The sequence below is a fragment of the Numida meleagris genome, chromosome 2 (assembly GCF_002078875.1).
Source record: "Numida meleagris isolate 19003 breed g44 Domestic line chromosome 2, NumMel1.0, whole genome shotgun sequence".
NCBI classification, from domain to species: Eukaryota; Metazoa; Chordata; class Aves; order Galliformes; family Numididae; genus Numida; species Numida meleagris.
Genome location: NC_034410.1, coordinates 81286579 through 81301698, shown reverse-complemented (window position 1 = coordinate 81301698; position 15120 = coordinate 81286579). Strand labels below are relative to the sequence as shown.

At 37.2% G+C, this 15120-nt stretch overlaps 1 long non-coding RNA gene across 2 annotated transcripts in view; it reads left to right on the top strand.

Annotated features, from left to right (window-relative positions):
• Positions 1 to 15120, top strand: part of LOC110393826 — a 100989-nt gene that overhangs the window by 51416 nt on the left and 34453 nt on the right. Inside the window, exons 6-7 of one of the 2 annotated variants that reach the window (XR_002435221.1) lie at positions 11231 to 11592; positions 12273 to 14604. The exons of the other annotated variant lie outside the window; for it this stretch is intronic. This is a non-coding gene — a long non-coding RNA (uncharacterized LOC110393826). Of the gene's footprint in view, positions 1 to 11230; positions 11593 to 12272; positions 14605 to 15120 lie in introns of those variants that run through there. 2 annotated transcript variants of the gene reach the window in all.

Below are 15120 nucleotides of genomic sequence, written 5' to 3'. Positions count from 1 at the left end.
GCCAGGAGCTGGCAGGGAGTCATACTCGATTCCTATGATTAAGATGGATACATTTGTCAGTGAGCCTCTGAGGTAAGCTGATAATGTACAGAAAAAAAGCAGGTTAGTAGTATTAATCAAGATTAAAGGGTATGAAATCAGGAGAAGCATGACAATCTTGAGATGAGAAACTGGTGTAGCAGCAGATGAATACTTGCAGATAATCCTTTAATGGACAACATGACAGGGAGACTACATGATGACTTTCTCTGTGTACAACCTCTGGATTTACCAAGATTCATTTCATGTTTCACAGTTGTACCACATCTAACACTCCATTGCCTTTGTTAGTCTACCGCATAGGTAGTCTCTGGAGATTTACCTTTAATTGCAGCATGACATTTAAATATTTTTAGATGTCTTTTCAAGATTTTTCTTGGATTCTGAATCCTCAAAACTGTTGATTTCAGTATAGTTTTAAAACAATATAGTTGTATTTGCTGGCTCTGCTGACATCTTAGAAAACAGTATCTTTTTTTTCTTACTCCTTTATGCTAAAAGTGATTATTAATGCTTCATTAATCAACTGTTCAAAGTGTGATTGCTCCTGAATAGCTCTCAAAATTTGTCTTTTTACTACTTACTTTCATTAGTGCTTAATTAACAGAGAAGATGCAAACTGAAGTCTTCAGCCCACTCAAAGACAAGATACCTACTTTTCTGAAGAGGTATTCAGAACATGGTCTGTGTTTTGCTCGTGAGTTGCCAAAAAAAAAAAAAAAGCTGTAAATTGAAACCAGAATTTTCTGTGTAGGCTGGTAATAAAAATGTTCTGTGCCAAGAGGAAGAGTGTTTAATGGGGCCATCACTTTAATTGGTAATCTTCGCAGGATGTGGAAATAACAGTAAATGACTCACGAAAAACACGGATATTTTTGGAAACAAGGATTACCTACGTAGTTACAGTCGTCTTGCCTCTATGTCCAGTCTTCTCAGAATATCTGCTTGGTGTGGCATAATCTACCTAATGTGCTTATCAAAAGGTTAGATGGAACTAGTGTAAGTTCTAGCTACTTAAAATCTGACTTCCAGACAGAATTTTTGGAGTTATTTTATAGGAAGGGATGTTTTTATTGATGTAGAGATGGAGCAATAGAAAGACCACTTTCTGCTATGGATAAGTAAAGAAATAGTGATAGATTAACAGGCAAGATATATTTGGCTATCTAAGGGGAAATATAACTGCCAAATAATTCCTTTCCCCATGCTATAGATGTGTTATTCAGTAAACCATATATTCCTGTCAAAATTTTTCATTTTTCAGCAGACTAAAAGGTTGACGTTTGAGGAAAAGTGAGCTTATCCTTAAAGTCTTTCCCATCATCGAACACTGAATTGTAAAAAGAATTGAAGTAAAATGATGTATTGAACATCTTTTTATTTGTATGAAGGCTTTTTTAAAATATTGCTGCAGAAGATTGTTCAGGTTAGTGTGTATGAATACAGATCTGAGAAGCTCCTGAACTCTTTGCCAGCCAGAGGAATGCAGATTTTGAAGAAAAACTGGTAAGTTTTACATTGCCAATGCGAAGATGGAAAGAAGTGATGGTGAATTATCTGACAATTATGAGACTTGTGTCTTTTGTTTCCTGAACACATAATGGTATTCTGGTTTGATCCGCCCCTTCCTTTTTTTGAAATATTTTAAGATAAACACTGCACATAGTAGTCATCCTCTTATTAGCACACGGTCCATATGAATAATGTATGCTAAATTGAAAACAGTATTGATATAATCATCTGAATATTATGCATGTTTTTGACATTTCAAAAATAATACAGCAATTGTTTTTCAAATGCTCACATTTTAAGTCAAAAGATGTTAAAATATTTTCCATATTTTCCTTATTTTCTGTAGTTTGTTAATCACTGAACCTCAGAGAAGTCATCTTGTACTGGTCTCTTTAGCTGCTTGAGTCCTTACCATGTCACGTCTTCATGACTCCAGGAAATACTTTCATGAAACTGGTTAAATTTAGTACAGGTGTATGTAGGAGAAACTCCAAAGTTTTCCAAAGAGATGGTGCTATGCCCCACTTATTCCAGGGCTTGATGCGTATTTTCTGACTTTTTTCACAGCGGTAGTTCAAGTCATTTTCAGTAGACAGCTGTGCAGATCAGATGTTAGTTAAAATAAACATTTTGCATTTTTACCCTCAGTCTCTGCCAAGGTGATACAGAAAAATGTACGCCAACAAATACTGAGTTCTGAATTATTAGTGTTTATTAAACTGATATTTCCATGAAGTTCTACAGATTTGATCTCTGGGAAAAATGCATGATCTCAATTTGAAAATGTGGTGGATTGACCCTTCACAGCAGTGAAGCCCCCACACAGTTGCTTCTCACCCCCACCCTTGCCACTCTGGGAAGAAAAACAGAAGGGCAAATGCAAGAAAAGCTTGTTCTCCAAGATTAAGACAGTTTATTTAGTGAAGGCTAAACGACAGCAACAAACCAAATGAATCAAAGACCCCACCTCCCACCAGCAGACTGATGCCCAGGCAGTCTATGAGCAACAGCTGCCTTGGAAAATAGTCCCCATCGGTTTTACTGAGCATGGTGTTACTTGGTACAAAAAATCTCTTTGGGCAATTTGAGTCAGCTGTCCTGGTTGTGTTTACTCCCAGCCTCTTGTCCAACACTAGTCTGTTCACTGTAAGTGGCAGAATGAAAAGTAGAGAAGGTCTCGATGCTGCACAAGCTCTGTTCAGCAGCAGCAAAACTGTTAGTGTACTATCAATGCTTTTGCTGGTCACAAATATAAAATACAACTCTACATGGGTTTCTTTGAAGGAAGTTAATTACATCCTAGACAGACCCAGTATAGAAAACAATGTTTTGCTGTGGAAATGAGAAAAACAAGTCACTTGGGGAAACTGCTGAAATGTCATGAATTTGTCCATTAGAAACATGCTTGAAAAACTAAAAACTGCCTATCTTAAAAATAGCAGAATACTTCCATTTGGAAAAGAGATGCAACAAAAAACTTTGGTTTAGTGGAGGATTATACATAACTGTAAATAAAGCATGTACTTGTGGATTGACCAGAGTGGTGATTTTAGGTTTGGAGGGACAGGTTTCATGTATTTTGCTATTACTTTGGATTGTACTTATTGTGGAAGGGCCCCCAAGCTCTTGCTGTTAGATTATCTAACTTATGACAGAATCTGGTTTTGTTAGCTATAAGTGAGATGGAGAAGAAAATTTGGAAATGAGAGACAAAATTAATCAGCTGGTTATTTATGAAGTTGTAGACAGAGAGAAGGCAAGCAATTTTACTTGCAAGGTCATAAGATGTTCTTCCTTGCTACTGTAATTAGGAGAGTACTCCTGCGCGTGGGAAAGAGCTTTCACTTCTGCTAAACTACACTGCTTTTCTCTAAAACAGTGTCACCAGCTCCCTTCCCTTCACAGAGCTAATACAAGTGAAAATGTAGCTGTAGTTATGGAAATATTTGCTTCTCTTTTTTCTTAGTGTACTGTTTACTCTTCACTCATAGTTCTGCTTTATATAATGCCAGCTGGCTTATTATTCAAGATATCTTGTCACTACAGGTAATATTAACAACAGTAACCTCTAACATAAAAACAAATGTCTATAAAAACAAGAGAAAACTTCAGTGGCAGTAACTGTCCCCTTAGAAACACAACTTTTTTTTAAAAAAAATAAGTAAATCAAACAAAAAATACTGTAATAAGTTCAACAACTGTATGTATGACATCATTTTTGGAACATAAGGAACAGCTGCCACTTCAGTATAAAACAAGCTGTATCAGCATCTGCTGTCCAAAGCAAATTCTTTACTGCATTCTATTTATTTATTAAGAAGCTGGAGACAGATGTCCTGGGAAATTAACTGTGTATATTCTTAACACCCTGGCTTGGGTGTTATTTTGAATTTCTAAGTAGATTCAACTACTCTTTCCCCTTGCTGCGGTGCAGACTGTGGTTCATAATAATTTTTCACAAAATTTCCTCTGAAATAGGCATGTATTGTTCTTTCTAGGAATTACATGGTTCAAGCCTGTCTTACATCATCATCTGCACCGGACAGTTAATGAGCATTTGAGGAAGCATTAAGAGGTTTGAATGTAATAGATGTGGACTTCCTTATCTTTTCCTCTGTTCAGTTAATAAAACTCACATTAGATTATAGAGCCAACATGCTGAAATAAATGTACTGTAGCTCCAAAGCTCCCTTAATTTCTGTACCACCACCTGGTTGCAATGAACTAGTAAAGAAACATCTTTGCAACACAAAGATAAGTCTGGCTAGTACTACTCTACTGCAGTTTCTATCAAGTACAAATGCTTTATACTGTTCTTGGGCAGAAGTAGATGCCGTACTCTTTCATGCAATGATGCAAGAAATAATTTCTTCAGGTTGGCATAAAGCATTCTGCAAGCATGGATTCAGGCTCAAAATACCCATACTTTAACTCATTAGTTCACTGAAATAAAATAGTACAAAGTGTCTCAGAAATATGGAAAGATCCGATTATGAATCTTGAAGGTCATCAGCTATGTTTGTGCTGATCCTCCTCCCACCGCTCTCCAGCAGGACATGAGTGCATTCACAGAGCTTGAAGTATGTACCATTAAGTAGTCCTGCTAGGAGAGAAGAGATCTTCCTGGGAAGAGGAGGCAGCCGTATTTTTGTTCCTCATTGATCAAATATTATTAAAATACAACTATCCACATTGTCAGTCATGTCAGTTACTCCTTCATTTAAAATGCTTTTGTGAAGGCATAAGGGAGATGGATACAATCAAGGAAGGTAGTGGCTCTGCGTCCTTTGCCATTTAGCTGTTAGAAGAGCAGAAGGGTAAAAGAAGAGGGTAGTCAGCAACTGCTCTCCTGTAGCTGTAGCTCCCTGAGCTTGGAGTTCTTATTCAATAAGCACCTGAACAAACCAAGACCTTTTCCCAAGGCATTTTTTCTCTTCAGTGCTCTACTGTGGTTTTCATCTCTCTCTCTAAATAGATAAAGAAGGTTATTATACATTTTACTAATTGCTTTAGTGATATGTTTGCAAAGATGCATATGGATTTAACTGAGACAAGTTCAGATGAGATCAGCCAAATGTTGAATTGTCGATTCTGTCACAGCACATTGAGATGTTTTCCTGGTTTCAGGTGCTATGTTGTGACTTTAGGAGAAAAAGAATGTTAGTAACACAGCAGTGTTTTAGTTGTTGCTGAGTAGTGCTGTACAGAGCCAGGGATGTTTCAGTTTTTCAGCTTCTTGTACTATCCTGCCAGCAAAGGAGCTGGGATGGGACAGAACTAGGACAACTGACCTAAACAGGCCAAAGGGGTATTTCACACCATAAAACACATGAAAAAAAACTATAAAGCTTGAGGGAGTTGCCCAGGGAGGCAGCCACTGCTCAGTGACTCACTGGGCATTACTTGATGGGTGGTAAGCAATTGTGTTTGTCCATCACTTGTTTTGTTAACATATGTGTATTACTATCATTGCTGTTGTTTCTTCTGTCTTAGTAAATAGTTTGTCAGGATTTTCCCTCAGGTAGGGATGCCTCTCGAGGTTATGTCTGTACAGGGATCCCTTACGCATTGACATTAAGATGCCATGCTGATATACAGATCCTTGATAAGTAACTAATAGTTCAATGTTGCTACAATCATATCTTATACTGACTGTCAACTTCGCTAGCTTGGCTAAGATGATATCTTTGAGCACATATGATCTTTTACATGTAAACCGTTGACCAAGTAAGTCTGGGACTGGGAGTGGATTCAACTACAAGTGGGCTCTGTACCTCTGTGGTTCAAGGAGTTTAGAAAGCAAAGGGTGTCACTCTGAACCTCATAACTCAAAGTGAGAATGTCCTGTACATGTGTGTTTAACCCTACCCTCTGTGCAGTAAATAATCATGTGTATTTGGTCTTGTGCATCACCACCTTCTGATTGGTGGTGATACACTGGAATATGTTTCACAAGGAGGTTGTGGGTGCCCCATTCCTGGAGGCATTCAAGGCCAGGCTGGATGTGGCTCTGGGCAGCCTGGTCTAGTGGTTGGTCACCCTGCACTCAGCAGGGCGGTTGAAACTTGATGATCTTTGAGGTCCTTTTCAACACAGGCCATTCTATGATTCTTGAATCTTGTTAAATGACTGTTAAATCATTACATTATATTTACATTGTATCAGTAAATATATTCCTGCTTGCTCTTAGGAATGAAGTGTACAGTGTAGTTGTTTCCTTCCATGACACAGTATCTTATTAAAGTTATAGCTTTTCCAGCTTTGCTGAAAGGAGCTAAAGTACTTTATCACATAATACAGCATAGAACAGGTTGAATTGCAAGTCATATACTATTTCTTCTTGTTTTATAAGACCCACTATTGGTCTTTATATATTACAAATTCATGAAGAAGTTGAAGGAAAATTCCCATTTCTCCTGTGGAGCTTGCAAAGCCTTTACTGCTCTAAAACAACAAGGTAAAATTTGCATGCTTCTGTTTAAACTTATCATTCTAGTATCTCTCTTTTTCAGTGGATTTAAGGAGGTGTTGCATAATTTAGATATTCCATATGCTTTCAAATATCTTCAGTTGCTCTGATGCTTTTTCTGTTGAATCTTGAAAATACACCTTCATAGGGGTTGTAGAACTCCTAAGATTTATTTAATGCTGCCATGCTAATTTTTCTCAGGCTTTTTTTCTGATTACTTTCCCTTCCTCCTTTTATAACAGAAATGTCTGTCTTCTCTTCCTAGAAGGAAACTAACTTTTCCATTTGATATGTTTTTGTATGTTCTGATAAGGTGGAACAAGTCTTATGACAATAGATTGAAAGAAAAGTGTTGGCTTTTCTAATAGCTCGCCACTGGCTTTGCTCTAAGAGGTATTTAGACAACACTTTGACAAAGAAACCAGTTCCCGTTGTTCATAAAATTTTATTTCTAAAATTCTTTTTTTTTTTTTATTTCTCCTTACTCCTTCAGACCTGCTTGGAGACATCCAGTTTAAGCAGTTTCAATCATAACACATGGAGTAGAGAAGATTATTGATCGTGATTAATTTGTGTGGAGAAATTGTCCTCAAAGAAGGATAACGATACCAAAGAAGTACAATCAACAGAATGTTAGACGAAATAATAAAATACAGGCCCCTTTAATGATAATACAGCAGTCATTACTTGTGTGGCAGTACACAGTATTAGAGTGACGAGTTCTGTCTAGTTAATTCTGAAAAGTGATGCAACAAATCAGTTTAGATGCAGTACTCCAGATGGGGTCTCACGAGAGCAGCATAGTGGGGCAAAAATCATCATTTGAGATGATTTCTTTTTAAGCACCAGAATATGTTGAGAATTTTTGATGCTGCACTTGCAAAGATCATGCTTTGCTCAATTTCATCAAAAAAACATCTTCTAGATGATAATCTCCTAAGGAACTAAGTCTTCATATATTTCTGTTTGGTTCCCCGTATCTCCTATAGGATTTTTACGATCTGAGGTCATTGTTTTGTTATGCTTGTTTACTCACTGGTATTATCATTATTTGCAGGGGGATTTTGGACCTCAGTGGTGGATGGTGAAGTAACTTTTCAGTGGACATTCTTGTAGGCTCATTTCTCAGTGTTTGTTTATTTTCTATCCTTGTGCAATTCTTTGTGAGAATTATTAATGTCTCTCTTGATCCATCTACTATGGCTGTGCATAGCAAAGATGTCTTAGCCACTATTCTCAGGATTGAAAATAATTGTCTTGCAGTCTGTCTTAAGTAGTGTCTGCCCATCAAGTAGCATTTAGTGCATGAATGTGCAAACTAGGTCACGCCAGTTAACGCGTATCACTCATGTAGTAGTGGACCCTTAAACTTCAGAGGTTTTGACGTTATTGCTTTTGATGACAGGACCTCTGTTTTTTTTTTTTTTTGGGGGGGGGGTATTCATTCAGGCTTTTAAATTCTAAAGATTTTGTTCTGTTCAAATATCTGTTTGTGAATTAGAAAACTCCGTGTTTAACTGAATTGTATAAAAGCATCAATACGTCTGTTTTATTGGAATGGCTCTACTTTTCTGAAGCTAGGTGGAAATGGTTAATAAGCCACATGTGAACGTTTCACTTATAGTGCATTTTGTACACTTTGCCCCTCATCATGTGGTGATGTGGGTGGATAATCCTAAGCATGGTCGCTTTCCAGTTCACTTCATTTAACCTAAAGTTTGTTTTTCTTCAGTATGAAATCTAGTCTATCTCATCTCCATCGCATTAAATCCTGCCACTTGAATTACAAGTGACTTTTTTGGTAAGATTTTAATAACGCATTCTGGTTCCAAGCAGAACTTGTTTGAAGACAATAATGTAAGCTGTTATCTTCATGCAGCTTGCGCATATTTCAACATCCACTTTCTTGCATGTCGGTTAGTAAGTGATTAGCAATTGTATTTTGTTGTATATTTTTCCACTAAGAGAGGGTTAGTGGCCGAAATTAATGTGTTCCTCTTTGTACAGAATCTGTTGCATAGATAGTTTTGTGTTGTGGTTTTATGATTTTTTGTTGTTGGCGGTATTCCACATCGTAACAGCATGTAAAGCACTGGCAGTTAAAGAGTTAATGTTCTGGTTCCGTGGACTGCCGTTTCTGGGTGCTTGGTTCTCGGAGGGGGCGGAGAGGAGCCGCGTTCCCCAGGGGTCTTTGTGCCTGGAGGGTGTAGGTGCAGCTGGCTCGCAGGCCTGGATTCTCTGGCTTTGTTCGCTGTGGAGAAGCACGTGGTTCCCCTGCACTTTACAGAGTAAGGCCTCCGTTTCGAACACTCTCTCATTTTGTTTGATTTGTGGACTTCAATTCCCATATCATATTTAATAAATTAACATTCCTCTTCAGATTATTGCCGCTGTTTTGTTTTAGACCCATCTACCATTCCCCTACCCTTCCCTTCCCCCCCCCCCCCCCTTCCCTTCCCTTCCCTTCCCTTCCCTTCCCCACCCTTCCCCCCCCTTTTTTTTTCTCCAGGGCGTGGGTCTGCGGGTCTCCTGCCGCATTAGTCACGGGATCGGGGCGGGCCGGCCGGCCAGTAAACCAACGACACTTTATTTTTTTTTTTCTTTTCTTTCTTTCCTTTCCGGGCCAGTGGGCCTGCTTGTCCCCCTGTCATGGACACAGATCCAGAGATAACTCCGTGACATTTTATCATATAGTTCCCTACTTTGATAAAGCTTAATTTCTAGCAGATGTTTAGTGCCTTTAGAGTGAGACTGTACAATGTTAGTCACGTTGTAGATTTTGTGTTGCGGTTTTATTTATTTATTTATTATTATATATTTTTTTTTAGAGCATGACAAACACTTGTTAGGATAGGTTGCTTTCAATATCCGTTGGCAAAATTTTACTCTTGGTAGTATTTAAATTGTCTGTGCAGAACAAAATAGCAGGCTTTACAGGGTAAAAAGTGAACTGTTGTCACTGCTGTTACTGACTCTGGCAGTTCTCTTAATCCATGCTCTGTGCTCCTTTGACTTTTAATAAAAGTTCTTGAAAATGAAAGTTTTCAGCATTGTAACAACGTACTGTTTTTCCCTTTCCCAGAATGTTTTTGCGTTTTGAGCATAGTCTTGTCTGAATCAAAATGTATGCAAGTTGCTCTGAGAAACGAGGGAAAAAAGTTTCCAAGATCTATTTTGATTTAGCAGGTGAACCAAAATCCAATTATTATTATTTCTGCTCTTGGTTGTGTATCTTGACAAAATAATAAGTAAGATATACTTTTTTCTCTTTCCTCCAAACAATAATTTGAGGTTTCTATACTTCCTTCCTGAAACTCTAATGTTTTCATCACAGAAGTGATAGCTTAAGTAGGAGGTACCATAAGAGTGGGAGCTGACTTCCATAACAAGGCACAGGGCTATAGATGGATATTTTAGGTGATAATGTGAGAGCTATGTCCTGAGTACTGCTCATGTTCCATTCTCTCCATAAGCGTTCACTGAGTATGGTTTGAAGACAGAGAGATGGACTGGATTATGTCTTCTCCTTCCTTAATGACTGACTTGTAAAATTCTTTGGGGAGAACCTTAGGACATATCTGTTGAAATGTTTTATATAGAAAATGTCGAAAATGAAACATTTGGACTTCTCAGAGTGAAATACCCTATTTTTAAAATGTTACTGTAAAATGTTTCAATTGTTAAATTCTCTCCACTGAGGCTAAGCTACTTTGCCAAAATTGACTGGTATGTGAAATTGTTTTTTCTTTGAGATAGAGCATATGATTAGTCTACTTTCCCTGATATGTTATTTTATCTTTAAGTCTTTCGGTTCTCATACTGTTTTTCAGTTAGCTGTCAAAATTTCATTTAGTCATTCTTACTTTCACAATTAAAAAGTTGTGTCCTGTATTTACGCATAAAATTTTAGCCTTTACCAATACTGTTATGACTGAAAATTAAGCATTAGCAAATAACATTAAAAATGTTCAGAGTAGATACAGCAAGGGGAGATAGGTTGTCTGAACTTCTTGTAAAGCACAATAAAAATTTAAACTTAAAATTTAACCTTAGATTTTTTTTCATCATCTTACGTAACCTTCAATTTAATGAAACTTACTTTTTCTCCTAAGTATACCTATTACATACTTATGGAGGTAGTCTGCTCTTTTCAACTTGCTTTGTATTGATCTTTTAGATATTTAAAATGTTTCCCTCCAAGTAATTGATCTTTTTTTTTTTTTGTCTCTTCTTAAAAAAAAAAAAAAATCATTTCCTTCCACCACAATCTACAGAAAAACTCACTTTGCCAATATTCTGTTACCATCAGTATGTACTTCCACTTTAACATTAAAAATTCTATCTGCTAAATGGAATGTAAAGTGTGACAGATATGATAATGACTGTGCTCTTCTATTATATGAAGAACAGAGGTGGCCATTTAAAGACCAATTAATCAAGGAAAGAGGAAAATTTCTTGTTAGAGAATAGTAGTTTAGTCAGAGAAGGTATATCTACATAAAGAACTGGTGCAGTATGAAATGAGAAGGACTGGAGATGGTTTGATTTGGTGTATTGTGTTACAGTTTCAGTAAGCCAACGTTGCATGCTTCCTGGCACTGACTTTCATGCCAGATGCCTCTTCTGTGTGTATGATATGCATTCTTTATCTAATAGGTGATGTTGAAACAGGTTTCTGTACAGCTCTTGAAGACTGCTTTAATCTTACAGGCACAGTCCCATGCACATGTAAAGAGCAAATGCTGAAGGCCATTAGATAAGCTGTACTTCTTTTCTGATGGAAGAATTCTCTGTCTGTGATGCAGCTGGAATCTGCCAGTGCATGAATTCAACTTTGGTTTATCCAGGAGGGGACCTATTTTGTGCACAGTGGTGATGAGACCAGGAGTATACTGCATGAGTCCAAGGCAAATGTACTGAGAAGGGAACCAACTCCTCACTTGTTAAGGTAGACTCACTCATAGTGTTTCAGTGACAAGCAAATAGCAAGTGTAAATGGAGTCATAGTGAAACTTTCTTCTTCTCAGCACCATATCGCATTTTTAGTTGGAGAGAAATTTCAAAATTCAAAGGTGAGTGCATAAGTGGTGATAATACACTGACACTATATCAGTCTTTCAGAGGTTGGAACACAGTGAAATTATGAATCTAAGCTATTTGGATAATAAAGGATCATTTATGGGTCCTTGGATTGCAGTTTTTGTGCATCATTGAAGGGAAAAGATTTTTTTTTTTTTTTTTTTTTACAATTGTTAGCAATTGGTATGCACTTTAAAAAAAAAAAAAAAAACAAAAAAAAACCCAAAACAGCAGCAATGATTTTGCATTTGATCAGTTGTTTCTTCACTCGATTTCTGCTGCCCCTCCATCCATCTGGATTGCCTACCTATGAGATCGCTGGTAATACCAGATTGAAGTTACCTTCCTAAATGTCTCTCCTGTTAAATTTGAAATGTTATCTGCCTTGCTTATCACTTTAAGTTTATATGGCTCAGGCCCATTGAATGAGTGTATGCTTCTCTGGCTCATATGCCATCTGTGAAGTTACTTGGAGATTCTGGTCAATCTAGTCAATCAGAGCTGATGGATCTCTACAGTGCACTGGTTATTTCCCTGCATTTGTTACCCAGGGAACATGCTGCAGGGTGTTATGAGTTTTTGTTTGCTCTGATTACTAAGCTTGATCACTGTAAACTTCTGTATATCCTGAAGACAGTCTCTGTTCAGTAATGTATTTTTTTTTTTTTTTCAGAGAATTCACCGCCTGCATAGCTTGGGAGACCCATACCACAACATTCTGTAGTGTATTTAAAGAAACAAAATCATTTTGATCTTACTTCTGAATGTTTACTTGTAGGCAAATACTTGTGAACGTTTTTTGTTAGCTTGATTCAGATTTGCTATATTTATGGTGCGAACTCCATAGATTTTTTTAATTACAATTAGTCAAATAATTGTGCTTATCCCTTCATACCAAACATATAGCTTGAAGGGCAATGAGGGTATAAAAATGAAGGAAATTCAGTGTTGCCCACCTCTTGCATTGATTAGCTTGAAAGAAAGATAGTTATTATGTTATAGAAGAAGTAATTTGACTTGCAAATATGGACACAGTGTCTTTTGAGTATCATTTGTGGTTGCTCTTCATAAACGATACTGTTTCAGTCGCTTTCTCAGTGCAGTTTAAAAAGTTTGCATAATGTAACTGACAGAAGGATTACTTACCTAATGCAAAGCCTGTGGAGAGGATTCAGATATCAGTAACCTTGAATTATGGCCTTCAGCATGTAAGTTAAATTCCTGTGGCAAGCCTAGATATACCTGACATAGGACAGGAAAGCAAGGTGTTTTCATATTGCTTGTGCAGTTCTGCAGTGGTCAGTGTATGTAAAATTAATTTCTACAATGTCAAGAGACTATCATCATGCCAGCTACCTTCTTACTAATGAAAATGTACAAATGTACATCTCTTATTGGACAACTAAAGGCTTAAGATATTTTCCTCCTTTTTTTTTTTTTTTTTTAAAGTTGTGGTACTCAATATGCCTAACCTCAAACCTCTCTGCTTCTCCTATATTTTGGAATTAAAAACAACTCTGATGCCTGAGGCAACGTAGGTAGGTAAGTGATTGACTGCAGACATTTATTGTTAGGGTTTTTTAAGTGAAATCATCAAGGATGTGGCTGATTTTATTTATTTATTTATTTTTGTGATAGGAGGTTAATGACATTTCTGTATCAATTGCTGTAGTGATTTTAAGGGTGTAATATTGAAAAGGAAAGATGTTTTCTCCTTGACAGAGGTCCCAGTTAAAGACAGTTGATACCCTCCTGGCTCAGAGTTGCTGTTGATCCTGGAAGTCCATCTCCAGGAGTGACAATGGCAAATACTGATCAGGGATTGTGTGGTTATACATGTTCTCTGGTCCTTTGTCCTCATACTCTTTCAGCATTTACTGCTGTACTAGACACATTAGTGAGTGTATCCTTTCCTAGTTCTTTTAGTACCCACCATGTATGGTGACTGAAATTTTTTTCTGTGATCCTACTAAAATTTCCTCCACAACCTCCTGTGGCAGCAAGGTTCTCTGCTTACTATCAAAAGCAGTTTTTATCTCTTTTGGGCTAACTCCCACTGTTTTCTTCATGGGTTCCCAATGTCTTGCATTCCAGGGTTGGGTGAATGGCTATATATCTATTGCTTTTGCAACTTTGTAAACTGAATTCCTGTCCCATTCTGACTTAGGGGTCCCAGCATTTTTTATTTTATTATTTTTTTCAGTCTCTGTCTTCTACATATTTATCTAGCCGCGGCTACTGATGCCCTGTCTATGAACATAGCATGTATATTTGTAAATAGGAGTCCAGCCCTATAGGGTTGAACAGCCTTGAGGGAACAGGTCTGCTGGTACCAAATTTCAGATATGTTTGTTATGGTGTTACTAAAGTCTAAAAGGAACTAACATATTAGCATAACAATGTTATTTTCTGCCTCTATAGAAGTTTTCGTGAGAAAATCTGGAAATGTTTATCTAAATATTAATGAAATCTTCATAAATTTCTTATAAAGTATTATTCATTAAGAAAAAAGATGCATGAGTCTAAACAATAAGTCCTAAAATATGCTGTACAACAAATGATATTCTGCACTGCCTAATAATTTTTACATAAAATATTAAAAATTATTTAATTACACTGTAGGTTTTTGCTTCAGTCAAGGCATTGCTTTGGGGTTTGAGTTTAACTATGATCTTTTCATTATATGCATAAAATCTGCAGAGTCAAAGTAACTAAAATGTTATGTTCTGCATATGGTCCCAAATATACATAGTTTTACCACTTGTTAAAATAGGGAAATGATGACATTATTATGAGGCAATGAGTATAAAGCCTATTTAATAAAAAATATTACTGTACAAATAGTATTTAAAAATTCATATTGTTTCATTTATGGAAAGAATATTGCTTGTTTCTTGGTTAGTAGGGTACAATAACTCTAAACTGTCCAAATGTTTTAACAATTTATTCATGAATCTTGATTAAACACTAACCTAAATTCAAGTTTTGCCCATGCTTGAGTGTAATCCTCAAATTTAATTGAAATTTCTTTAATAGAATCATAGAATTAGCTAGGTTGGAAAAGACCTACAAGATCATCCAGTCCAACCATCCACCTGCCACCAATAACCCCACTAAACCATGTCTCTCAACACTATATCTAAATATTTCTTGAATACTTCCAGGGACGGTGACTCAACCACCTCCCTGGGCAGCCCATTCTGGCGCCTGACCACTCTTTCAGAAAAGTAGTATTTCCTGACGTCCAGCCTAAATCTGCCCTGGCACAACTTGAGGCCATTCCCCCTCGTCCTGTCACTAGTTACAAGAGAGAAGAGGCCAACACCCAGTTCACTACAACCTCCCTTCAGGTAGTTATAGAGAGTGATAAGGTCCCCCCTGAGCCTCCTCTTCTCCAGACTGAACAATCCCAGCTCCCTCAGCCGCTCCTCATAGGGCCTGTGCTCCAGACCCCTCACCAGCTTCGTCGCCCTCCTCTGAACACGCTCCAGGGCCTCAATGTCTTTCTTGCAGTGAGGGGG